Raw genomic sequence first — 25,718 nt, 5'->3', positions numbered from 1 at the left:
ATTTGACAAAGTATGTAAAACAGACCTACTAATATTAATCTGGCTTAAAATAACTATATATTTACTGGAGTGGTGTCACGTGCCACCTAGATTCCCTTCTAGACGGAAGCACACCTTTCTGCAGCTGCTGGGAATGTTGGCTACTGATGGCTCTTTGCTGATTCCCTCTCAGGAAATTGTCTTCAGCTGAAAAGAATACCCTGTCTGAGGTCACATCTTCATGGAGGCAAGCATGCGTTCAACGAGTGGTTGATACTGGAATATAAACGTCTGGTGCTCTTGCCTCAGATTGGAGCAATTCTGAAGCATTATCCCATCTCTAGAGTCTCCATGACTGAGACCACTGGTGCAACTGCATTATAGTTCAGTTCTTCCCTCTGTCCAATCTTCCTTCCTTTACTCTTCCACAGATGTTGACCCTGAGGGCAGTCCCTTACAAATTTTCTGCATAAAATCTCTGCCTCATAATCTCTTTCCCAGGCAAATCACCACAAAACTGTTGTTACCAGGAATGGCCCAAGGAAGCAGACTCTAAAACAGGATTTTGGAGGCGGACCACATACCACCCAGGTGCAAAATAAGACCCCATTGGTTACAGGCTGTTGCAATACATCTGGGAAATTTTTCCAATGGTTAATATCATTGAGATAAAATAAATATGCACTGACAGGTATAAGATTTTTTTAAAGTTCCTTGGAAGTGCAAATTTTAAGAACACTGTATTGTGGTAACTCTTGCTAGGTGCCATTTATGTACTGGAGAGGTAGTAATATATTTATTAGTAAATAAATTAAATATTTATTTAAGACATTAAGGAGTAGAAGGTAATTAATCACTGAATGAAAGTAAGTGTGCAAGGAAGACGTCTTCCTTGGCAGCATAAAGAGACTCATCTCTTACAGCCAGAGGGCAGAAAAACTTAAGGAAGAAGTCTGCGACTTAATTAGAGTAGTAGATTTCCAGGGGAGAGAGGAAAGAGAAATCTAATGAATTGGACCAGGATCTAATTATATGGGTAGCAAAGTTGACAGAAGGTTAACAACTGTTAGCTCCCTCTTCATGTTCCACATGTGCTGTGCCAAGCATAGTTGGGAAAGAGTGGAGTACGGACACCCGGCTCGAGGAGATCTACTGCACCAGACCCAAAAGCCCTGAGACTCCAGGCCCCGCTGAACTCTGAGGACCTGCGGAAGTGGCCCACTCCTTACTATTAGAGAGTAGAGGCCTTCCTTCTTAAAGGGATGGTAGAAACTTCTGCCTTTCAAGACAACACGTATATCCTTTAGGATCACCCCGTACCTTCCCTCATTGCCAACCGGCAGTACTAAAGCCAAGTCACAACAGGCTCAGGAAATTCTGGGCATTCTCTTATGATATAGAATGTAAGACTCTGGGAAGGATCTCAGGAAACAATATTAACAAGCTGCTCTTGGAAGTGCGGAGAAAGTAAGGCCCATACTATGTTAAATCAAAATGGCATGGACATGACAGATGCTGAGAGAAAAGATCAAGAGGCTCGGAGAAGTAAGTTAGAGTGAATATACTCTGTGAGGCTGAGAAATTGGCTAGCTGCCTATGTTCTGCAGGAGGACCCGAATGGAGAACACCCCAAAATGGTACATAATGCACTGATGAGAGGAACACTAATAATACTGTTAACCTTGATGGTCCCTGTGCTCTGTAACAGGCTGGTGATGATAGATACTGTTGTAGAATTAAGCTCCCTGATAGCATTGGAGATTGCACCCTCCCTTCACCCCCGTAAGAGAGCCCAAGTGGAAGTATTTCATTGTCAGAAGCAAGTAGAATTACAATAATCCTACTGAGAGACAAGGTTGGCATGAAAGCCAAGAAAGCCTGATTGCAAAGAGATATGGATATGGATACGTTTACTAGAACACAGCATCTCTAGGGTCAAGAAAGTTGGTCATCAACAGATGAATGGATAACGATGTGTTACACACACACACACACACACACACACACTGGAATATTCCTCAGCCATCACAAAGGATGAATATTTACCATTTACATCTACATGCATGGAACTGGAGGTTATTATGCTGAGTGAAATAAGTCAATCAGAGAAAGACAATTATCATATGGTTTCACTCTTATGTGGAATATAAGAAACAGCTCGGAGGAAGGGAGGGAGTCATCAGAGGGAGACAAACCACGAGAGACTCTTAACTATAGGAAACAAACTGAGAGTTGCGGAGGGGAGGTGGGGGGATGGGTAATTGAGTGATGGGCAGGAAGGAGGGCACATGATGTGGTGAGCATTGGGTGTTATAGGCAACTGATAAATTCTTGAACGCTACATCTGAACTAATGATGTATTATATGTTGGCTCATTGAATTTAAATTAAAAAAAGAAAGAAAGTTGGTTAGCCAATGAGCTCATTGTTCAATTTGCACAATCAACCAAAGAATGAGGAGGAGTGAACAGAGAGAGTGAGAGAGTGAGTGGAAGAGGAGGAGAGGAAGAGGAAGGGACAAAGAGGGAGAAAGGAAGAGAATTATCAGAAAATGGAAGCCTACTGTGTCACAGTCGTGATCTTTCACCAAGTTTGTGGAACTGAGCCTGGATTCCAGACCCTGATCCTGTTGACATAAGGAGATGCCAGGTACTTAGAAGGAGTAAACCTGCAATAGCACATCGAAAGCACGTGGCCCAGATCCCCACTGCTGTTACCGATTTCTCTAATGCCCTTGTCCACCTTTCACCTATGGCCACACGGGGTGGAATACAGTCTTACATTACACCAGATAATAGAGGAGGGAAAAGAGCAAGCTTTGTTCCGAGACAGGTTATCTCTGTGAATGCAGGTAAAATGATCTGCTGTGTTTCTGTCCCACTGAAGACGGCAATGAGGAGAATCGACTCAGTGAGCAAAGCTTCAGGTCGTATGCTCAGTCATTGCTTTGTAAAGAAAGAGGGGTGCACAAGATAACACTATTGAAAGACACAGTTGGGGATACGTGGCTTGGCTAATTGGCCGTGGGCTGGAAAGAGAAATACATGAAGATCAGGGGTAAGAAAGTACCGGGGAAAGACATGCTGACAGCATTATTGAAATGGACACTAAAGGTGAGGGTCTCTACACCTCTTATTAACCCTCACTGACAAGCATTCACTACAGAAGACGCGCTGAACCACACACAAGACCGAATTACTTGCCTGGTGGTTCTGAGCTGGATCAGCTGGATTTTGTCCTTGTCTACCGCATGGCAGGGGTAACAGATTTGCAAAAGACTTGGTGGTAGGAAGGATGGAAGATATGCATGGGACTAACTACACCATTTCCAAGTCAACAAAGCTGATTTATCTACTGCCGTTGCTAAACATCCAGCCTTCCAGCCACAAAGACCAACATCTACATCCTGAAATGGCATATTCTACAGAAAGGGAACAGATCAGCCACTTGGTGCCACGTTGATTACATTGGACCCCCTCCTCCCTGAAAAAGCCGATAGTTCATTTTGAACAAGAAGAACACATACTCAAGGTATATGTTTGCCTTTTCTGCACCACTAATTAAAAACTTAAGCATTCAGGCCTCTGACAGGCCCAGCATGACAAACCACTTTATAGCAAAGAGGTGCAGAAGGAGGCACATGACCATTGACTGTGGTGGTCTTACCAGATCCCACACCCCCCAGCAGCTCTTAACATGTTGTGTCCTCAAGGGGTCGAGTATATATGTCCTGGAACCACACATGGGAGGAGGAGTGAAAAACCTGTATGTAGTCTCATCGAATGCTTGCATCATTATTTTAAGAAAAATTAAATAAATTCCTGATGTTGAAATACCTAGAAAGAAGACCAAGAATTTCAACCTTGATCTCATTGCCTTGCCATTTTTCTTTCCACCGAGAATCCCTACCGTTCCATATTTGCACTTAGATCAAAGGGCTGAACAAACAGAAAGAACAGCAGAAATTAATGGTCTCTCAGGAATAGGTGGTCAGGAATGCACTTTGGGGCCTCATTTATATACAACAATGTTCACATTTTTTTTAATGTTACAAACTGAAATCAACTGACATACCCATTATTAGGGAATTAATCATTCAAAATCTGATATAGATGCATGATGCCTGAGCATGCAACTATTTACATTTTTGTTGTTGATTGATTGATTCATCCAATTTGTAGTTAGTAATTGGTAGCATCTGGTCTGTAATGCACAATGTTTGATGTTTAATCCAATGAGCCATCCACACCTAACTGGACTGGTCTTGACCTCCTTAGGCATCACCTGCCAGCACTGCCACCCTTCCACTTCAACCCATTATCCTCCCTTCCAAATTATCTACTGAGGTTGAAAAAAGTAATCAAGGTTTGATCAATAATCACAATATGTGCATATAATTCATGAATAAGTTTTATTCCTGCCATTATTAAAAATGAATACATTTTTCACCTTGTTTTTTAAAGTACATAATGGCATCAGTCTCACTATACAACATTATGTAAGAAGTGAAAATATAAATTAAATGTATATAGCGTGGCCTCATTTATAAATACATCATCACTGGATGTTAACTACAATATGATAAGATTTGGTGTGCATTTTATTTCCTTTTTATTCTTTTCCAAATTTTTCAAACAATTTTATAATTTTGCAGTCTGAAAACAAGAGTTATAGTAAGACAAAAATAAGGAAAAGTAAGCAAGAAAGAATGCAAAAAAAACAGAAAGAAGAAAGAGAGAAGAAAGAAAGAAGAAAGAAAGAAAGAAAGAAAGAAAGAAAGAAAGAAAGAAAGAAGAAAGAAAAAGAAAGAAAGAAAGAAAGAAAGAAAGAAAGAAAGAAAGAAAGAAAGAAAGAAAGAAAGAACACTAAGTTCAATGATGTAAAACCCTACCAAGATCTCCTGTGTACTGATTTGAAACATTTTAAAGGCACTTTTGGAAGTGGTGTTTCTTTGTTCAGCATTATTTCTATAATCTCTAAGTGAATTGAAGTACATAACATTTCTCCTAAATGAATGCTGGCAACTTTGTTCTCCAGGGCATAAAATTTGCTTGAAATAAAAAGGGTCCTTTAGGATTTACAAGGTACACACAAGCTAGTACACCGGGTCAAATGTAGGCAGAAATTGCTGATAAGGCTTGAAGTCACTTCTTCAGTCTCCTCCCAATCATCCTACGTTAGTTCACCAGTGAAGTGGAAATGAATATTTGTCACACTTTTTCTCAATCAGCAAGAAGTTAAAAGCAACCCCACGGTCTATAATAAGAAATAAGGACTTAAGTAAGTACTTAGCCACTCTAGTTTATACCTTTCTTTTGTGTTCTACTCAAGTGATATAGCTACTTGAAAGACAAAGCTATTCCCTTCGATTTTAGAACAATTGGGATGGATGGATGGATGGATGGATGGATAGATGATAGATAGATAATGTATTGAACATGATGCATGATAATTATATGCATCCTCTTGTAGCAGCTGCATCAAAATGCCCAGTCATTTCCTGCTTCACCTCCTGCTTACACGAAGTTGATTATTACAGTTTCTTTGCGTATCATAGGGTTGGAAATCTTGATATGTGATAATCACATTAAAGTTCAAAGTAGCTTTGAAAATCCTACCCATTTGAAAATAAGCCATAAGATCAGAAGGTTGTTTAATGTCTAATATATTTAACCACGTTTTACAATACCAGTCAGATTCCCAAGAGAGATCCATTAGCACACTCGAAATAGGATATACCTCCAGGATTGAGTGTTCATCGAGGGGCCGCTTACGAGGACTGGGAGTAGGGGAACCTTGGCTAGTGCGGTAACCTGGAGTCAGTGAGCTAGGGATCGGGCGGGGGGGGGCGGTGGGCAGAAAGGCTACTTGCTGGAATCTGGGAGGAAAGAGCCCTGGAGAATCAAGAGCCTTGGGAGGAGGAATCGTCATCTTTAATTGAGCGGCGCAGCCAACCTGAGGCATCCCAGCAGGAGCAAAACCACATCAAATACGCTGATCTCACTCTCTTCTTTCCCTCTGACTTGGAGTGCTTTCCCATTTTCAAGATCCGATCTGATCTAGAAGGCGTGATTGTTTGTAGATATATTCTGCAAGCTCAGTTCGGCAGGGCAGAGGGCCAGAGAAAGGTGCAATGTGTATCTGGAGGGACAAAAGGAAAACATTCCACACGCTGACCCTATAATTCTCCCAACTTGAGCCTAAAAAATATAATGATAATAACAACAATAGTAACAGTTTACATTTTGCAAGATCTTTGGTCAATTTATATGGGATTTTTTTTTTTTTTTGAGAGTTCAAACTAGCTTATTTTTAAGCATTTTATTTATTTGAGAACAAGTGAGAGAGAGAGAGAGAGCATGAGGAGGGGAGCCACAGAGAGAGGGAGAAACAGACTCCCCACTGAGCAGGGAGGCCCACTGAGAGCTGGACCCCAGGATCCACTTGGGGCTCCCTCCCTGCACTCCGGGATCACGACCCAAGTTGATGCTACACGCTTAACCCGCTGAGCCACCCAGGTGGCCCTCAGACTGGCTTTTTATGATGTGTTCACCTACTACAATGTGATAAGATGTCTAGAGTGGAATTTAGTTTTCCGGGGGCTCATCAATTCAAAGCCTCCTAGAGTTCCAAAAATAAAGTCAGGGTAAAAAAAAAAAAAAAAAAAAAGTTTGCTTTACATGTTATATTTATTTAACCAGTGAAGAAAAGTTCATATTTTTTTAAGGTTTAGTTTTAATCACTGTCAAAACTATTCATGTTTCTGTTCTCAGAAGCCGGTTACCTAAAGATTGTTGCAGAAAATAACAGTTCCCTCCTGCCCTCTCCTTGGTTTCTCTCTCTTGTAGCACTAATTCACCTTCTTTGCTCTATGCAACATTTTTGTATTGTGGCTCCTCAACTGTCCAATCCCAGGGATCCGGTAGTTTTTTTGGGCTGCCAGAATGAAGTGTCACAGACCGGTAGCTTCCACAACAGAACGTCACGGTCCCATAGAGTCTCCCGAGGCGACTGGTCTAAGATCAGGGTGGTGGGTGGAAGGCTTGGTTTCCTCTGGGGATTCTCTCGTGGCCGGTGCTGCCCAACTTCTTGCCACGTCATCCCGTGGTCGGGTCTCAGTCTAACAGGTGTCTGTGTCCTGATCCTCTCTTAGCCTGTGGTCCGCTCATGTGGGATTCGGGTCCACCCACATTACCAAATTGCCTCTTTAAAAGCCCTACCTCAATGAGGGTCACATTCTAAGGCCCCGGGGATTAAGACTTCGACATGGGAATTTTGAGGGGACACCACTCAGTACCTAGGCGGGTAATATCTATGACATCTTACTAGGCAGGGTCATAGCAAGGCCGATTTGTGATCCTCCCAGCAGTACCACCCCGCCACACTCTTTCCATCTCCTCCTGTATCCAAGGTGGTCACATTGTAATGGTGCTTAAATCAATATTCAGTGTCCACATTATTAATATTACGTAAGCCCACTCGTAGTAAGCTCTAAAATCATTTTTTTACTTTATCCTGAAAAAGTCTTCATTTTCCCCGGAGTTCAAGACTATCATTTTGGACTAGTTTTCTATGCGATTATATTATTGTAACCCCGAAGTGTTTGCTATTCTTTAAAGCACCTATCAAGACGGCCAGAAGCAAGTGAATTTCATACATTCTGTCTTCCTGGGGTAGCCTTCATCGAGCTCTCTGACCTGCTCCAGGCCCAGGCCCGCACGTCAATGAGAGTCTTTTAGATCCTGCCTTCCCATATCCTAACCTCACACATGGCTGAAATAGAATTCTAGTTGGGAAGAATTATTCTTCTGAATTCTAAGGACATCTTTTATTGCCTTCTAAATTCTGGTGTTGTTGAGAAGTCGGAAACCAGGCTTCACTGAGAATCTGCGTCTGTGCTGTGTGTTTTCCTCTTTCTCTCTGGGAACTTGTGTCATTTTCCCTTGATTTCCTGTTTTCTTAAATATATTTTTACCCAAAGATTCCATCTATCCATTCATGAGAGACCCAGAGACAGAGGCAGAGACACAGGCAGAGGGAGAAGCGGGCTCTCCTGTGGGGAGCCCGATGCAGGACTTGATCTCAGGACCCCGGGGTCATGGCCTGAGCTGAAGGCAGACGCTCAACCACTGAGCCACCCAGGGGCCCATGTTTTCTTAAATTTTGTAATGATGTGTCTTTGTCAGTTTGCTTCATCTGTTTTGTTAGGCGCCATCAACCTTTCTGTCTGGCAAATTTCCTTTAGTTTTAGGACTTAAAAATATAGATAGATGATAGATAGATAGATAGATAGATAGATAGATAGATAGATAGATAGAGATAGATAGCTCATTGACCATTTTTTGTTCCTTTCTTTTCAAAATAAGCGTGTCCATAAATAGAATCTCCTTTCCTCCCCAGGATATATATGTATTTCCCCCCTATTCTTCAATTTTCCTTTAAGAAACCAGCGATCTTCTGATTGTTGAGGTTAGATGCTGGTCTTTTTCCTGTCTCCTTCCTCTTTTGGCTTCATGTAATATGCTGATTGATCTTACTCTTCCTTCCTTTAAATTATCTCAGGATTTTCACTTTCTCTGCTCTCTTAGTAACTGTGCTGTGGGTCATCTGCTTGTCACTGAAATCCCAACTCCGTAAATATAAGCCTTTTCGATACATTTGTGTTGTGCCATCCGAATGAGAGACCTTGCACACCTAATGATCCATTCAGACGTGAATGTTGGGAATGTTTCAAACTCAAATTAAGGTAAAACCAGTTTCTATTAATTTAATCTATGTAAATATCACGATTTACTGATATCTGAAAGTGGAAGGAGACACAAGAACCAAGTGAATAAAGAGTCAGTGCTTTATTATTATTACGTCATTGATTTAATTCACGTGGACTTTGGGAAACACTTTTCCCAAGTTGATTATTAAGCCCGTTCTATCCTTAAGCTGAAAGCATATTACTATTTATTCCACACTGACTGGTTTATTGAGTTCCTACTGTGTGTCAATAACTGTGTTGGAACTTGGTTGGATTTTGTTTCGATGAGGATACAAATCTGAATATGGAAATGAGAATGTGACCTCCCAGTCGCCCACGTCTCATAGGAGTGACAAGCTGCCGTACACCACATTGTGGTGCGGTGTGCTAAGCGGGATAACAGAGGTAGGGGCAAAGTGAATAGAGGATAGAAGCGGTAGAGTTAAGGAAGGCTTCTCAGAGGAGGAAGCATTTGAATGGGTGTGGATATCATGGGGGAGGACATTTCAAGCAAACTCATCAAATAATGAGGGAGGATGATAAGTGTAATCAATTGTGTATTTAATCATCTTTTCACGGTTCTTCATCTTTGTATCTCCATCACCTGAGATAGATAGCAGCACTTACCATATACTTATTAAAATACTATTAAAAATTCATTACATTTCATTAATTTAAATGCATGAACCATAGATGTTTTTCTTTAAAAAAAAAAAAAAACACTATGAGGTAATATCCCCCTTTTTTTTTTTTTTTTGATAGGTATCATTTATCTTTGTTCTTGGAACTAGGCTCTATATGCTGTAGCCCCTGCCCTCAGAATGATGAATAGCCCTGTTGAAAAAGAAAGCCTTGTGCAAATAGCACATAATAGAACAATCTGTTCAATATGTATGCAAAGTAGGAGGTTTTGTAGAAAGAGCTCTGAACCAGAAGTCAGGAAACCAAGGTCCTATTCCCAGACTTCTCTCTAATTAGCTGTATGACCTTTTTAGAATCAATTATCATTCCTATGTCCCATGTTCTTAATTTAAAAGAGTGTCTTGCACTAGATAACGACGAAGTTTCTTTTCACTTTCTAAGTTATATGTCAGCAAAATGACAAATGGACAATTCCCCCTGCCTCTATTCTTTCATAATTGTCTCTGGCAAGGCTTGACCTTTGCTTCTAAGGTCAGCGCAGAAGCCGACTTGTCTCTTCCGAACTCACATGGAATTGTATTTCTAGCTCTCTTAAGGTTTAGAGTAGAATACGATTTAGAGCATAGGTTCTGGAGTCAGACTGCCAGGTATTACAAACCAGCTTTGCCTCTTACTTACCAGTTGTATAATCTTGGAAGAGTTATCCTCATCTCTCTGTTTATTTGTTTCCTCATCTATTTACCCAACTCTTATAGAAAACAAATGAAGAGGGGCCTCATGTTTTGAGGCCAGCATTACCCTGAAAGCAAAACCAGAGAGGTATAAGAAAAGAAAAATAAAGACCAATATCTTTTATGGTCACGATGCATAAATCTTTATTAAAATATTAGCAAATCTAATCCAGCATTATGTAAAGAGGAAACCCATGACCAAGTTTATTTTGGTAGGGCATGTTGGTTTCATATGAAAAAATCAGAGTATATTTTGTCATATTGTCAGAATAAGGAAGAAAATAGATCTTATTTTGAAAGTTGCAGAAAATAATTTCACAAATTGACTATCCATTCATGATAAAAATACTCAGCATATTAATAATAAAGGGGAATTTCCTCAACCTGGTAATGGTAATCTAGAAAAAATAAACCACTAACATCATACATAAGGGTAAAAGACTAAATGCTTTCTCTCTAAAAGCAGCAACATGACGAGAATGCCTGTTTTCACCACTTCAATTAAACATTGTGTTTGAGACCCAGACCACTGAAAAATAAGTAAAAGTCTTACAAATTGGGAGGAATAAAAGTTATATTTATATGTAGACTGTGGCACATGTGCACTAAAAAAAGAAGCAAACAAGCTACAAAAAAGCCACTAGGTTAGTCAATAAGTTCACATGATACCCATTTGACTGCATTTCTATACCCTATCTAGGAACATTTGGAAATGGAAAAGTCTAAAAAACACTTTACAATAGCATTAAAAATATAAAGTAATTAAGTATGAATTCACAAAATGCTCTGCAAATTACAGAACACTGCTGAGCGAAATTAAAGAACTAAATAAATGGAGAGCTATACTATCTTCACTCATCATAAATTGACAATTATCACCAACTGATCTATAAATTTATTGCAGTGCCAATAAAACTTCCACAGGCTTTTTATGTAGAAATTAAGAAGATGATTCTGCAACTTATATGGCTTTACAACAGGGCTGGCATAGGCAAAACAATTTTGAAAATATGAACACAGTAGGAGGACTTAGACTACCTGTTTTTAAAACCTGTAAAGTCATCTATTATAAAGCTACTACTATAGTCCAAAAAAGTATTGATGTTAGATAAAGCTATGGATGAGTGGAGCAGAATCCAGAATCCAGAGATACACCTGCAAATGTATGGTCAATTAATTTTCAAAAGCTACCGAGGTGCTTCAGTGAGAGAAACAAGAATCTTTTCAGTAAAATAGTCCTAGGAGAAAACTACATATTCGTATGGCAGAAAAAAACAGAAAAACAAACACAAGAACTTTGACCCTTAGCTCGGGTCATATATACATATTGACCCAAAATGAGTCACCTAAATTTAAAAGGTAAAAAATGAACTAAAATAAAACTTCAGAACAAAATATAGGAGAAAAACTACAAAGCTTTTGGATAGGCAAAATTTCTTAGGACATAAAAGCATGAACATGAGAAATAATTGATAGATCGAATTTCATCAAAATGACAAGCTTACACTCTTCAAAAGAATCTATAAGGAGGATGGAAAAGCAAGCCAGAGACTAGGAGAAGATATCACAATACATGTATCACAGTTTGAATTTGTATGATGAATATTTTTTTAAAACGTTATGACTCAAAAATAAGTAAATAACACAAAATAGCCAAGGGATTTAAACAGATGGCTCACAAGAAAGTTACATAAGTGAGCAAAATGTACATGGAAATATTCAACATTGTATGTTATCAGCGAAATGCAAATTAAATCCACAATTAGATATTGCTACATATGTGCTCTTTAAAATAGCTGAATTTGTAAAGATTGACTATACCAACCATTGGTGAGATTGTGATTCCTTGCTAAAGATAATACAAATTCTGTAACTGCTTTCTAAAACTTTGTTAGCAGTTTGTTAAATAAAAAATATATTATATATATATATATATATATATATATATATATATATATATATAAAACCTAATAATTTCAATCCTAGATATTTACCCAAGGAAATAAAAGTATGTCTCAAAAAGACTTGTAAACAAATCCTTCTAGGACCTTTATTCAGGCATAAAGGATGTATCCTTTGCTTGCACACAAACAGATAGTGATTGCCTGGAGTTGATTTCATGGACTTTTAAAAAGATTTTATTTATTTATTTGAGAGAGAGAGAGGAAGAGAGAGGAAGAGAGGGACAGAGGGAGAGGTTGAGAGAGAGAGAGAATCACAAACAGACTCTGTGCTGAGAGCATAGCCTGATGCAGGGCTCGATCCCACAACCCTGAGACCATGACCTGAGCCTAAAAACCAAAAGTCTTGGGCACCTGGGTGGCTTAGTGGTTGAGCGTCTGCCTTGGGCCCAGGGCGTGATCCTGGGGTCCTGGAATCGACTCCCACATTGGGCTCCCCGCATGGAGCCTGCTTCTCCCTCTGCCTGTGTCTCTGCCTCTCTCTCTCTGGGTCTCTGGTCTCTTTTTAATATTCTGTGGTGTGGCTTCACCTAGGCAAACTCTGAAATTGGGCTGATCTGAGCCATATTCATAAGCAGTCTCTCTCTCTACCAAGATTCCAAAATGCCTCACGATGAACACCTCAAAAGTAGTGGAGGGAAAGATCTGTGTACATATATCCATATCCCTGCTGTCATATTTCCTCTGGAAAATCAATTTGATGATACTAAAGTTTCTACTTAGAAGATGGACTTTGAGCTATTCATGCACTTATACTGTATTTCAAATGAAAACTGCTTGAATATTTAAGAAAATAGAAATGCTTAGAACTCCATAAATGACCTGTGATTACATTCCAGGCAACTTGAAATATATTTTCAAGGGCATTTATAGAGATTTATAAAGGAATCCTATGAGAAATATAAGTTTAAATTTGAATTCCTTCCAAATGTGTGCCCTTCCTTTCTGTTCCCAGAAATTACCCCTTTTGCTGGGTCCATAAGTGTGGAATTAATCATGAGGCAGTAACTATGGCAATGGAGTCTAGACTAGACAAGTCATACAATTATCATTCAATTTCCAATAGGAAACATGAACTTTTGCCTTATTTCCATCAATTTAAAGGCACCATAGTATTTATTAATGCTCATGTGTGCTCTTATTAAGCATATTTGCACATTATTGTAAACGTCAGAACTCAGCCAAGTTTTACTGATTGTCCATTAGAAACTGATTCAGGGATGTAAGCAGACTATATCCAGATTTTCATCCCATAAAAATGAGAACTACATGGTGTGTGGTAGGGGCTCCCTTCACTCTTTCCTATGTGTCCAGACAATGTATCTGTGATGCCGAGCTTAATGATACACACATTAAAGTGACCTTGTTCGACCGGGTGGCTTATGACCTGCTGTATCTTTAGATATCCAATTCTAAAACCTTTGATAAATTGAGCATTAGTCGTGATTTTTGTGTCACATATTTTTTTCAAATCTACATTTATGGCTCATATATAATACCCATTTGTTCAATTATTCAGACTCTAACATTGCTGTTTCGGGTGTTGTAAATTATCTACAGGTTTTTTTTTTTTATTTTGTTCAAATCAGTATAAACTCGCATGTAGATGGAGATATCCCTATTGACTATACATATAAGTAGGCTCAGCAGCTCAATGTAATCCTTCTAAAGATCATAAAAGTTTGCCTACACATAAAAATTCAATGGTGAGCATGTTTTGTAAACTGAAATTGACGAGAGGAACAGATCTCTGTAGAGTCTAGACACTTTGCAACTTGTGACTTGAAGTCAAATTATATTTTCCTTTCATAAAACATATTTTTTGACTACAAGTGGCGGTCTACTAACACTATTCTATTCATTGATAAGAATAATGTCCCTGAAGTATTGAGGAAAGAGAGGTGCATACAGTCTAATGAATTTGGAAAAGTATATCCTCACCATTTGCCATCCTATATACCAATTTCAAGTATTATGGCTAATTATTTAGCAGAAATCTATACACAAGCAATGTTAGCTTTAAATCTATACTGGTAAATATTTTTATAGTGCTATTTAGTTCCTTCAATCGATTCTGCAATCTCCCAATAATACCTGTGCCTATAAACATGCCTCTAAAATGATGGATAGAGTCAAAGTTCTTTTAAGACGGTGTTTTATTTCTTTTCATAAGTTAGCTTGTTTTAAATTATGTTTAGTCACTTGGTGGATGCCTCTCATGGCTTCCTTTCCTCAAGAAGTAACGTGGAATCGGGCATTAAAGAGAACTGTATTTAGGGTCAGAAGATAGCACCTACTTTGGGCTTAGTAAGTGAGACACGAAGATAGTTGAATACCACCTCATCCTTGCAGAATGTAAAACATGGTAGCTGTTATTATGGAGATATAAGTTCTGCAGGAATAAAGAGGAAGAAGGGTGCAACTTATAGGTTTGAAGACACATTTTAAAGAATAGGATATATCTGAGCAAGAAGTTGCCAGATAGAGAGGGGGAGAAATAGCATCGATATCACAGGTCATGGACACAACGGGTGCAAAGACATAAAAAGGAAAGCTGGAAATTTGCAGGTATTTTGACATGGCTATGTTACCATGCGCGTGTGTTCGTAATCGTTTTGGAGTTATGGGGAGGGATGGGGGACGTGCGGACTGAAGGAAATAAAATGGAACCGTTGCAGAGAGCGTTGTAACTTTGTGCTCCAGATAATTATGAGCTCCTCAAGCATTCAGCAGAGGAGTGAAGTAAGTGCCTTTCTCCTTTTTTGTAATTTTTAATCTCCAACATATCTCTGTAGATCTTGCCTGGGTGGAAAGAGAAACTTGTAAGGGGCTGGTTAGGAGATTTTGGCCATAAACCGCCTGGAAAAGAGTCTATGGAAGGAACAGGAGTGAAAAGGAATGGACAGACTTGAGAGTGACTTTATATCTTTTTAAAAGCACTTTTTACTTACAAAAGTAGCTGGTAAACTTTTCATTGACTCAACCCAGAAAATGTTACAAGTATTTCCATCCAAATGCTTATTTTACCCTATTGAATCAAACTTTCTCACATAGCCAATGGTCACACTGCTACTTTGGGAAGAAATCCCATTTTGCCCCCTCATCCAAGCTTTCTACCTCATTATCCAAAAATGAGTCCTCTTGTTAGGATCCCTCATGCATCTAATACGTCACTATGATTCTCTTCATCATTTCACGGAGGTCAGAATGGATTTATCCTCCTTCTTTGCTCCCATGTTACATGTTGTGCTCCTTCTGTTCTAGCTTTTATTTTCCTTGGTACATTTACTGTCTTCAAGGATCCTTGAGGGTAGGGACCCTGCTATGTTTGACAATCTGTGACAGATCTTTTATCATAAATGCTTGATAAATATTATGTTGAAAGTTTTTTCATACTCAACCCTAATTTCATGATGTTTCCAAGTGATAAGAAGCTGCAAAGTCGTATTTATGATTTTTAAGTGTATATTCATCTTCACTCAAGTCTATATACAAAAAAATAAACATAGCTTTAAGTCCCTCCATAAATCTGAGAATTCACTCTTGAATTCTCTTCATGATAAATCTTCTTCAGATTTATCTTCATGTATATAATCTTCCATATTTATTTTATTGTAATTTTGATTGTGAAGAGTTTTATCATAATACCTAACTTTCAAGTTGACTTATTCAAGGTGTCATTGCTACTAATAACAAACTATTGGTTATAGAGTGTTGCTACATTTAAATAACATCATTTTTAAAAAAAAATTTATTTGTTTATTCATGAGAGACATAGAAAGAGGCAAAGACATAGGTAGAGGGAGAAGCAGGCTCCCCGCGGGGAGCCCTATGTGGGACTCGATCCCAGAACCTCAGGATCATGCTCTGAGCCAAAGGCAGACACTCAACCACTGAGCCACCAAGATACCCCTAAATAACATCATTTCAATGACTAAAATAGGACACTAGAATGGAAGTATATACCTAACTGTAGTTTATTAATAAGGCTTTGAGTATGGAGTCTGACAAGTTATTGTAACTACACCTTAATTATAGAAGCTATCTTAATATGAGACCTTTATTTTTTTAAAAAAATTCAAGTACCACATGATCTTCTAGAATCTTGCCCCTCCTCCATCAAAGGGTGCAGTATCTATGTCCATTCCTCTTGACCTTGGGTGGCCCCTTGAGGCAATAATACAGTGGAAGTGGCACTATGTGATGATTGTGGTCATCATATAAGTGGTCGAGCTGCCTTGCTCTCGGGATGGATGCCTGCCTTTGGAACCCAGCTATTATGCTGTGAGGAAGACCACATGGAGCGGTCTACATAGAGGAAGACCACATGGAGCGGTCTACATAGAAAGGAACTAAGGCCGCAGGCCCTCAGTTTTGTCTTGAGCCTCCGTCTAACAACTAGCACCAACCGTCAGCCATGTGGATTTATGTCGCATGGTTTAGAGATGGCCTTCCTTGCCAAGTCTGAAGCACATTACAGATTCTGAGCAAAATGAAACGATTATTGCCAGAGGCCTTGCAGTATTGACACGCTTTGTTAAAAGGCAATAGTGACCTGAACAAAAGTAAATAAAGCAATAAGAGCTACCTCTTGCATTATAGAGTATGTCCTTATAATCCAAATGTGACCTCTAGAACAATGGCGCTTCCTGTGTTTGGTTGGATTCTGTGTTTTTGGTGTTTAGTACAGGGTTTGGCCCATAGTATTCAACACATAAAATAATAATGAGTTTATTTTTTTATTATTATTACTATTTTTAAAGATATTATTATTTATGTATTTATCCATGAGAGACACAGAGAGAAGCAGAGACATAGGCAGGGGGAGAAGTGGGCTCCATGAAGGGAGCCTGATGTGGGATTTGATCCCAGGACCCCAGGATCACGCCCTGAGCTGAAGGCAGGTGTTCAACCGCTAAGCCACCCAGGCATCCCAATAATGAGTTTATAATGAGACATGTAAAAATAAAAAATCATAAGGATAATAAAAGTTTTTGTAAAACATACGCAATAAAAAACGCTTTCAAATTGAGGAGTGCTAGGTAGCTTGGTTGGTTAAGCCTCCAACTCTTGGTTTCCGCTCAGGTCCTGATCCTAGTGCTGCGTCAGTGTGGTCTCTGCTTGAAATTCTCTCTCCCTCTCCTTCTCTCCCACCCACGTGTGCACTCTTTCTCTCTCTCTTTCAAATAAATACATCTTTTTAAAAAAATGTTTGCAAATTGAAACTTGCCAAAATGTTACTCAAATTTATGAAAATGTTAGCATACACAAGAATTAGCAAAAAATACTTTTGTACATTTAAAGCTATGAGAATCTCAAAATATAACAGATACCTTTTTGTCACGTTCAATTCACGTTTCATTTCAAGTACATGTTACTTATCTTGACCCTCAACAGTATTGCTAAGTTTCATACACCAAGTTTTGATGGAGTAGTCTGGCTCATTTATTTTTTTACTGGTACCTGAGATACAGGAATTGATTTAAGTATCTCCAAATGTATTTTTCAAGGGTTCTTTCAAATATCATGTAATTTTGTTTCAAAATGTGCTGTCATCTTCTGATTTCTTCATTTAGAACATAGGCTGCAAAATAGGTGTGTCTTTCTTAATGTTTTCTCCTACATGAGAAGATTCCTGCAGATAATAACAATCCAGAGATTCAGACTCAGCCATGCGTTTTCCATCTTATTGACTTGAAGCAAAGCATAGCCTCTCTAAGCAATACATAAGGCTTTTGGGGAAAAATTCCATAACTACCAAACATGTTTTATTATTTACTCTGCATTGTGATGCAGAGCTCATTCCATGTGTGATTGACAAGGAGGAACATTAAATAGGCAGAGACACATAAAAATCAGTGTAAGAAAAATTATTGAGTAAAAAGTCACTGAGTATGATATTATTAGGCATATTTCTGCAATATAAAATTATCTATGATGAATCTTAGAAACCTCCCACAAAGATATCCAAATATGTTCTAAAAAACAGCAAAACTATTCATTGACTATTGTCATAATAATCACTGGCTTAGGCAATTCAAGGAAATTCTGCAATCTTACGTATTTTTAAAATGAAGTTTATTAGACTATCAGAATATTGCCCTATTTGTGGGAATAAAATTTTATTAAGATAGCATTTTTGTATTCTATTTTATTCAAGCGATTATCTAGGTATCGCAAATAACTTAAAATTTGTTAAAAGACAGATTTGTGTTTTAAAAACTAGAAACACTCTATGGCTAATGAGAAATTGCAGAGTTAGTAACGTTTTACTTTGAAATGATCTCCAATGAGAAGTTCTGGAAATTAAAAAATAATAGTAATAAGATAAAATAACAGCACCAAACCCCACCAGTAGTGTATTTAGGTTTAACCTACTGGTCTCGGTATTTTTTCCCAAGGTGGTCTAGAAGGAATGAAGATGAACAGCCTTGTTTTTCAAAGGCAAACATGTAACAGCCTCATCCATACAGACACCATATTTTACAGACACTGTATTTTAAGTTGTTGACAGAGTATTTCACATTGCATACAATACATAAGTGATAAATTTCATTTTGTAGATGTATTATATTTTGAAACTTATAAGGTGGCTCTAAAGCTGACAAACACCCCAAAACATATAAAACAAAATGCTAATATCACTGAATAAGGAATGCCAAATTTATTGCCTCTTCTGAGGTTTATCAGAATTTATGAGTAGAATAAAAATGTATGATAGTCTATTGCAAGAAATAGTTATTAAGTTGAGAACTCCTATATGATTCTATTTTTGAAAATCTAAAATACCAAATGGCTAATTGGTTAATAATTTTCCAGAGTGTCAATAGTGTACTGATAGGAGCACAAATAATTTTACTCAAAAGCATGAATGAGGGATAGAAACCTGTCATCCTTTCTCCAAGATATCCATCCAATTGCTCAATTTTACTTCCTCTCCATCCTGAATACTTTCTAAAGCATTAAGAAGTAATACTATTTTAATAGAGGAACTTCTGAGATCCGCCTTCTGCTTTTATTTTTGGACATGGCTTTCTTTGAACTCACTGCTGAGGAAACAATGGATCAGTTATGGCTCCTCCTCTGTTCAGTGTCGTCTTGATTCCCATTTCCATGTCTTGTTTTTCCCGTTTCTTCTGCCGTGAAATGCCCTGAGTGCCATTTTCACTTGACAAAATGGGACTTAAATCTCCTTCCAGGAGTGTGTTTGGTGTCCCCAAGACCACCCCCACTTTCAGAGATTGGCTGGAAAGACTCTTGGGAGTCAGCACAGAGGTGTACTTACCAGGAAGAGGTAGGGGGACAGTGATGTCGTGAAGAAACGGGGCTGGATCATAGGCAAAGGAGGCACAGTGTCTGGAGGAGCGCATGTGGTGGTTTTCTCATGCTCCCTCCATCCCGTGCAGTGTCCCATGGGGTGTCCTCTTTGTCCAGGAAGGAGACGCCACAGCATGTGTGCAATGTTTCCTGCCCAGGGAGGCACAGGGAGAGCCGGCTGCGGCCTGGTCACGCGAGCACCCTCTGCCTAGCAGGTAGGAGGCTACCTGAAGGAAGGAAGGAAGGAAGGTGTGTAGCATAAAGCGTATTGGCCACACGGTGAATCTATCAGTTGACTGTTGACTGGGGCCAGGTTTCCAGACGCCAGCCACGGGCCAAGAGCTCAAGCAGGTCCTTCCAAAGATAGCAGGCTCAGGCCTGCTATGGTAACCTTTTATTTTTCTTTCTGCACAAGAAGTAGCCCCCTAAGGAATCTGTCTCTGATTCCTGGAGAGGTAGGTGGCTGCCGATCTTCAGTGATATGTAAGTACACATCTACCTAGTGTTTCCCACTCTACCAATATGTTTAGCTTCTCTCCCATATTATCAGGGACGAAACATGAAACTCCCTACGTGAAACTTAGGAAATAGTAGGCACTTAGAAAAAGCTTGTTGAGAATTAAATAATGAATCACCAAGTCCCTTTTTTTTAAGGTTTAAAGTCGATTTGGCTCTCCCTCTTTCCCATCTTTTTTTTTTTTTTTTCTCTTTCTTTCCTGAACAATTTATTCCTACTTTAAGTAAGGCTGAGCTAAGCATGTGTCCCCATGGGAGGTGGAAAGGAGGCGGGCTGAGCTGTGGTGGACCAAGCAGGGTGTCAGAGCTGTGAGGAGGGAGGAGGGATTCCACAGGGCAGGAATAGGACAGCCCTGTTGTTGGGGTGTTGGAGACCAAGTGGGGAGGCGACCCAGTACGTGTCAGAACCAGGAGGGGGTGATGGAGGCGGCCACACAGATGGAGGCTCAAGGCGGGATTTCGGTTCCTTGGTGGGGGGGGTGGTGGCCACTGGGGGTGGCCATGCAGTGGTGTCCCCCAGAAAGTATTGGAGGCCGAGTATAGGTAAGAGTGGCAGCCATAGGTGATGAGCTGCATAAAAGAGCATCAATAAAATAAGGGAACATATGTAGGATAATGAGAAATAGGGCTCTCATTGTCAGAAAGGCACTACAGGGCGCCTGGGGGGCTCAGCGGTGTCTGCCTTCAGCTCAGGGCATGACCCTAGGGTCCTGGGATGGAGTCCTGCATTGGGCTCCCTGCATGGAGCCTGCTTCTCCCTCTGCCTGGGTCTCTCATGAATAAATAAATAAATAAGATCTTTTTTTTTTTTTTTTTTTTTTTTTTTAAGGAAAGGTACTACAACTATGGGGTAGGAATATCAGGGTCAACTCATGGTTCTTAAGACGGAGATGAGAGAGAGAGAGAGGAAGACAGGGACAGAGATAGAAAGATATTTAAGTCAGATTTTTAGAATTTAATAGGCTACATGTATGTTGCCACTCTCTGGGGTCCTAATATATGAGCACAAGAGAATTTTAAACATTTCAAAATATTTTAACCAGCTAGTCCACTGGTTGTTTTGATGAAAATATATTCCTTTATTAGGCGGGAAGAAGCTCTGGAGTAGAGAGTGTGAGAGCCCGTGAAATGCATCATTGCGCCCCCTCTAACATGCCCTTGGACATCTTCATTTCCCCTTTTTCAAGATTCTTTTACCGCATCTAAGAAGGAGATCTGAAGAAGTGAATTGCAGGTCGAGAACAGGACATGAATGTCCAAATGTTTAATATCAAAAAGGTAGACTTCTAGGAGGAGTGGAGCTGTAGCCTCGGGAGTCCTGCGGGCATAGCGGCCCGCCACCTCTGTCCCCACCGGCCTGCGGGGTGGGGGGGTAGCAGCTGCTTGGATTCTCCTGTGTCTTGTCCTTACTCTCTCCATCACTAGTCTCAAAATTGGTGTCCCCACCCTTTTGTCCCCCTTACATTCCCACGTCAAGTAATCACACATACTACATTCTTTTTTTCCCCTCACAAGCTGTCTTATGTCCATCCTACATTTACTCTTGAAAACTACACCCTTTATTTGGACTAGACATTTTTTTTATCCTCCCAGGTTCTTCTCCTCAGCCCCCTCCCACATGCGACTATCATGAAACAAAGCAGATCTGTTTCCTCCTCTTGAAACCAGTTATAGAAATAGGGCCCAGTCTGACGGAGGAGGAGCCGTGTCAGAACTTCCTTATCCTCAAACTTCCCGATTTATTTTTCCATCACAAGCAACCCCTGCTTCCCACGCGGTAGCCTCCCCTCCCATCGTGTGTTGTCCCCGACTTGGCTTTTCATGTTACAAATGCTTTAAAAAGCTTATGCATCATAAAATATTTCAAATACTCTTAACATGTTTATGCAATTCTTTATACCCCCTTCCTCCGGCGATTCTCTTTGCGAGGGTGGGAACCAAATTTCCAAATAATTTCTTTATGCAGAGTACAATTCGCGTTTCCCAGACAGAAATGCTGTAGAAAAATCCGACACATCTAGACTGAGACATCAAACGCGATTGCTTGGTGAGCATCCCAAGCCTCAAGCGTGTTGCTCTTCCCAAATCTATAAACCCAGGCTCTGCCGGAACGTCAGTGGGAGTTCTGGGCCACGCAGGTTTCACACGAGAGGAGGAGGAAAAGGACTGCGACATAAATAAGTCGAACAAACTTTAATAAGCTCCCTTAGTGAGTATCCACCTGGGGGACTGGAACACCTGCAATGTGAAACCTGTTTAATAACCCTCCATTAAATAATTTTCTTTATTTAAATTAAAATCCAGCACAGGTTAAATTGTAAACAAGCAAGATTTACATAATACCAACGCCTAAAAAAGTGGGGGAGTGCAGGGATCCTCTATTAGCCAAACATCTTAAAGTATTACATTGTTCTGCTTTGCCTTGCATGCCACTATTTTGAGTGATTTATTAAAGCCAACTACATGATCGTGCGTAGAACTAATGAAGCAAATATACTTGTGTATCAAAGTGGCTTTGCCAGAGCATATCAAACAGTTTTAAAGAGAGTAAACAAGCAAATTAATTGCCAATTTTCTCACAGAACGTGGCTTCTTAATCGGTGAGAACTTTATAGACTTCCTCAAGATTTTCAATGACCGTAAACTATCTGGAGTAATTTATCTTCTTTGCCCACGTTAGGAACATCTGCAAAAATTTACTTTTCCGCAGTTTTAGAGAAAGAACGCTTTTATTTCTTGGGAACACTCGCTGCTTCTTCCAGGTTGTAGTCACAATTCTCCTGTTTTTATGGCGCTGGAATTATTCCGTAGCAATTAATCCCAAAGTCCTAAGTATGAAAATGAGACCCAGAAGCAAATTTATATGTACCCTCTTACCTTCCCTCCTTTCCCATCCCTAACACACAAACAGTTTCTCAGGGTAAAGCATTTGGGGAAAATAGTCTGAAATGAGACTCACAAGTAGGGTTACTTTTGGGTTAAGAGAGGTTTCCGTGCTCCCCTTTGCACCCCAGGGTCAAGCTCCCCGAGGGCAGGTCATGCTGGGCCACGCGCACCTGCAATGCGGTGCTTTGCACCTGGTAAGTGATTAACACCGGGGTTTTCCCTCTAATCCGTCCCCTGCCTTTTTAGATCATGGGAACGCCATGTGCACCACCGTCTGTCATTTCATGAATATTTTAACAACAAAAATATGTTCTTTATATTAAAAACAACCCCTACGCTTCTTCATAACAATCGCCATCCCATGAGGCGGAACGGAAGCTGTAACCTGATGGCTAGATTTTTGTATCTCTGTGTGGGAACTTGGAAAGTCAAGTCCATTTCATATAAAATATAAAATATGTTTAAGATGTTCTGTATATGAGGCATAAAGTTCCTGAAAATGGGTTATTTTTAATAGGAGATGTTCAAGGTCCAAAACTTAAAGAGAGGAAGATCCTTTGAAGAGGACTTTGAAGAGCACTTTGCAGTATTAATAAAGGGGAAAAGGAAGTTAAAAAAGAAGTTAAGCGTAGGTTGCCAACCTATCTTTTTAATAGTGGTCCAAAAAAAGACACAGGGTCACCGCCCTTTCCCTGATGACCATATTCCAAGGATACTGTGAGGTATTTGAAATCTCAAGTATGTTTTAAGCATTTAACTAGCCCTTACCCATTCTGTGACTTTCTCATGTCCCCCCTACCTTACTGGTATGTCAGATTTTATTTTTATTTTCCTAGAAGACAGCTTTTTTTGTGTGTACTTTTTGTGTACTTCTGATGACCAAAGGATTCAAACCAAACCAAAATTACCTTTGGATAAAGTACATTTATTGGCCTAACTCGGAATAATATGGAATCTAGAATGTGAATAAAATTTATTTTTATTTCTATTTCTCTATGTTTCTCTGTTTACAATTTGTGATCAGATATTTTAGGGTAAAGATGTTTATTTTCTTTCCTGATATTTAACAAAACAAATTTCTTTTTAATTGCTAGAACTTAATCAAGATTTAATGCATAAGATTTTAGTTTCTGGCCAAAAATTTTGTTCATTTTACAAGTCGATTGAATTCTTTCTTAATGTAGGATTTTGTTTCTTTAATAAAGATGATACTGTATTTTAAGAAACCTCATACAGGGTTATTAGGAAATAGATGAAAATGTTCAAAAGATACAAACTTCCAGTTATGAGGTATACAAATTATGGGGATGGAATACAAAGTATGCTGTCTACAGTCAGCAACTTCCAAATATATAATACAGTGCTATTAAGAAAGTAGATCTCAAAATTCTCATCACAAGAAAAAATGTGTAATTATGTGTGGGGATGGGTTTTAACTAAATTTATTCCTTTAGCAATATATACATACGTCAAATCATTATTCTGTACACCTAAACAAATACAGTGTCATGTGTCAATTATACCTAAGTAAAAAATAGGTAAAAATAAAATAAAATAAGCTAATACAGACTCTCAGAAAGGCTTGTCTTGGAAGAGGTTCTAAGAACATAGTCATAAATACTAAAACTGTCTTATGTGAAATATGCCATTGAGTGAGACATTAAAATGTGTTTATCACTCTGGGCAGTTAGCGTAATTGGTTAAAATATGGAATGAGCAGATGCAGTACTCCCGTTTTCCATGACCACCGACGGATTTTCCTGCCCTGGCCAAAGACCTCTCAGAGATGTGCCACGGAGGCTGAATAACATAGTATGCACCTGTCTGCAGATTCATCACCAGCATGAAAACAGCAAACTGACAAAGACTCTGCTATTGTAGATACTGGCGTGTTTGCAGACCTAAAAGGATATGCGACTTAGGGTTAGAAGGCCTGGAAATGAGTCAGCTTTTGCCACTCAGGTATACGAAGTAATCTTGGAACATCATTTCACCTTCTCGAGCTTTGTTTCCTGTGGATAAAATAAACATAAGATTAACACCCCCATCACAGGGCCTTTCTGAGAACCGACTGTAGTGAGTATATCGAGAAAGCCCTTTTTATACAGCTATACAAATCTGGGTCATTTGTCTCATTGTTAAGGTGATTTGTTTTCCTTTGTACATCGTGGTAGAAAAAAATCAGCTCGATACTCTACGAGTCTTCTGGAGAGTTACAGAAATAATCTACAGTGGGGAAAACGTGCCTACTAACTATCTAATAAGAGCATCCAGTCCTTTAAGAAATATTCACTTTATTTCTACTACATGCCAAGTACAATGGCAGATCCTGAGGATACAGAGATAAAAGACCACTGCCTTCTCTCAAAGAGGCTGCAGTCTACTGGTGAAGACAAAGAAGGAAACACACAACATCTCTTCTAACCTATTACAGTCTCTGATAGAGCACGTGAGATGGACATAATTTAGAAGAGATTAGGCAGCGGTTCCTAGAGATTGTGACAAGCTGAGTACTTGAGAGTTATGAGAAAGAGATGTGTGAACCAAGACCCCGGAATCAAGATAAAACGCACCGAATTCTGAAAGCTAAAAATAGTTGAAGGAGATGGTGAAGTGCGCTAATATTATGACAGCATGAGATGAGGCTTAAAGGGTGGAGGAAATTGAGATCCTGAAGGGTTCAATATTCACTGCTGTGGACTAGTTTCTAAAAAAGATGCAACACTACTGAAAGGGGTAGTGATGTGACTGTAAGTGCATTAAAAAAAAAAAAACGCTCTAAATAAAAGGCATACAGATTGCAAAGGAAGAAATAAAACTGACATGATTCCCTACATAGAAAGCCCAAGAACTAATCCGTTCAACAGAATTGCAGGTACGTGATCAACTGAACCTCTCTATACTAACAACGGACATATGGAAACTAAGATTTTTAAAA

At 39.3% G+C, this 25,718-nt stretch overlaps 1 long non-coding RNA gene across 2 annotated transcripts; it reads right to left on the bottom strand.

The window, feature by feature from the left end:
* Positions 1-4,399: 4,399 nt before the first annotated feature.
* On the bottom strand, positions 4,400-7,761 carry LOC144288227 (uncharacterized). 2 transcript variants are annotated; one of them, XR_013356198.1, is made up of 3 exons: positions 7,601-7,761; positions 5,934-6,119; positions 4,400-5,234 (listed from the first exon to the last, which is right to left on the bottom strand). It is a non-coding gene; the product is annotated as an uncharacterized LOC144288227 (long non-coding RNA). The 2 variants fall into 2 exon arrangements; XR_013356197.1 differs by lacking the exon at positions 4,400-5,234 and having other exon boundaries at positions 5,627-6,119.
* Between the last annotated feature and the right edge of the window lie 17,957 nt (positions 7,762-25,718).

Source organism: Canis aureus, chromosome 18 (genome assembly GCF_053574225.1).
Source record: "Canis aureus isolate CA01 chromosome 18, VMU_Caureus_v.1.0, whole genome shotgun sequence".
NCBI classification, from domain to species: Eukaryota; Metazoa; Chordata; class Mammalia; order Carnivora; family Canidae; genus Canis; species Canis aureus.
The sequence above is the reverse complement of the archived record's forward strand: the minus strand, read 5'-3'. Positions and strand labels throughout refer to the sequence as shown.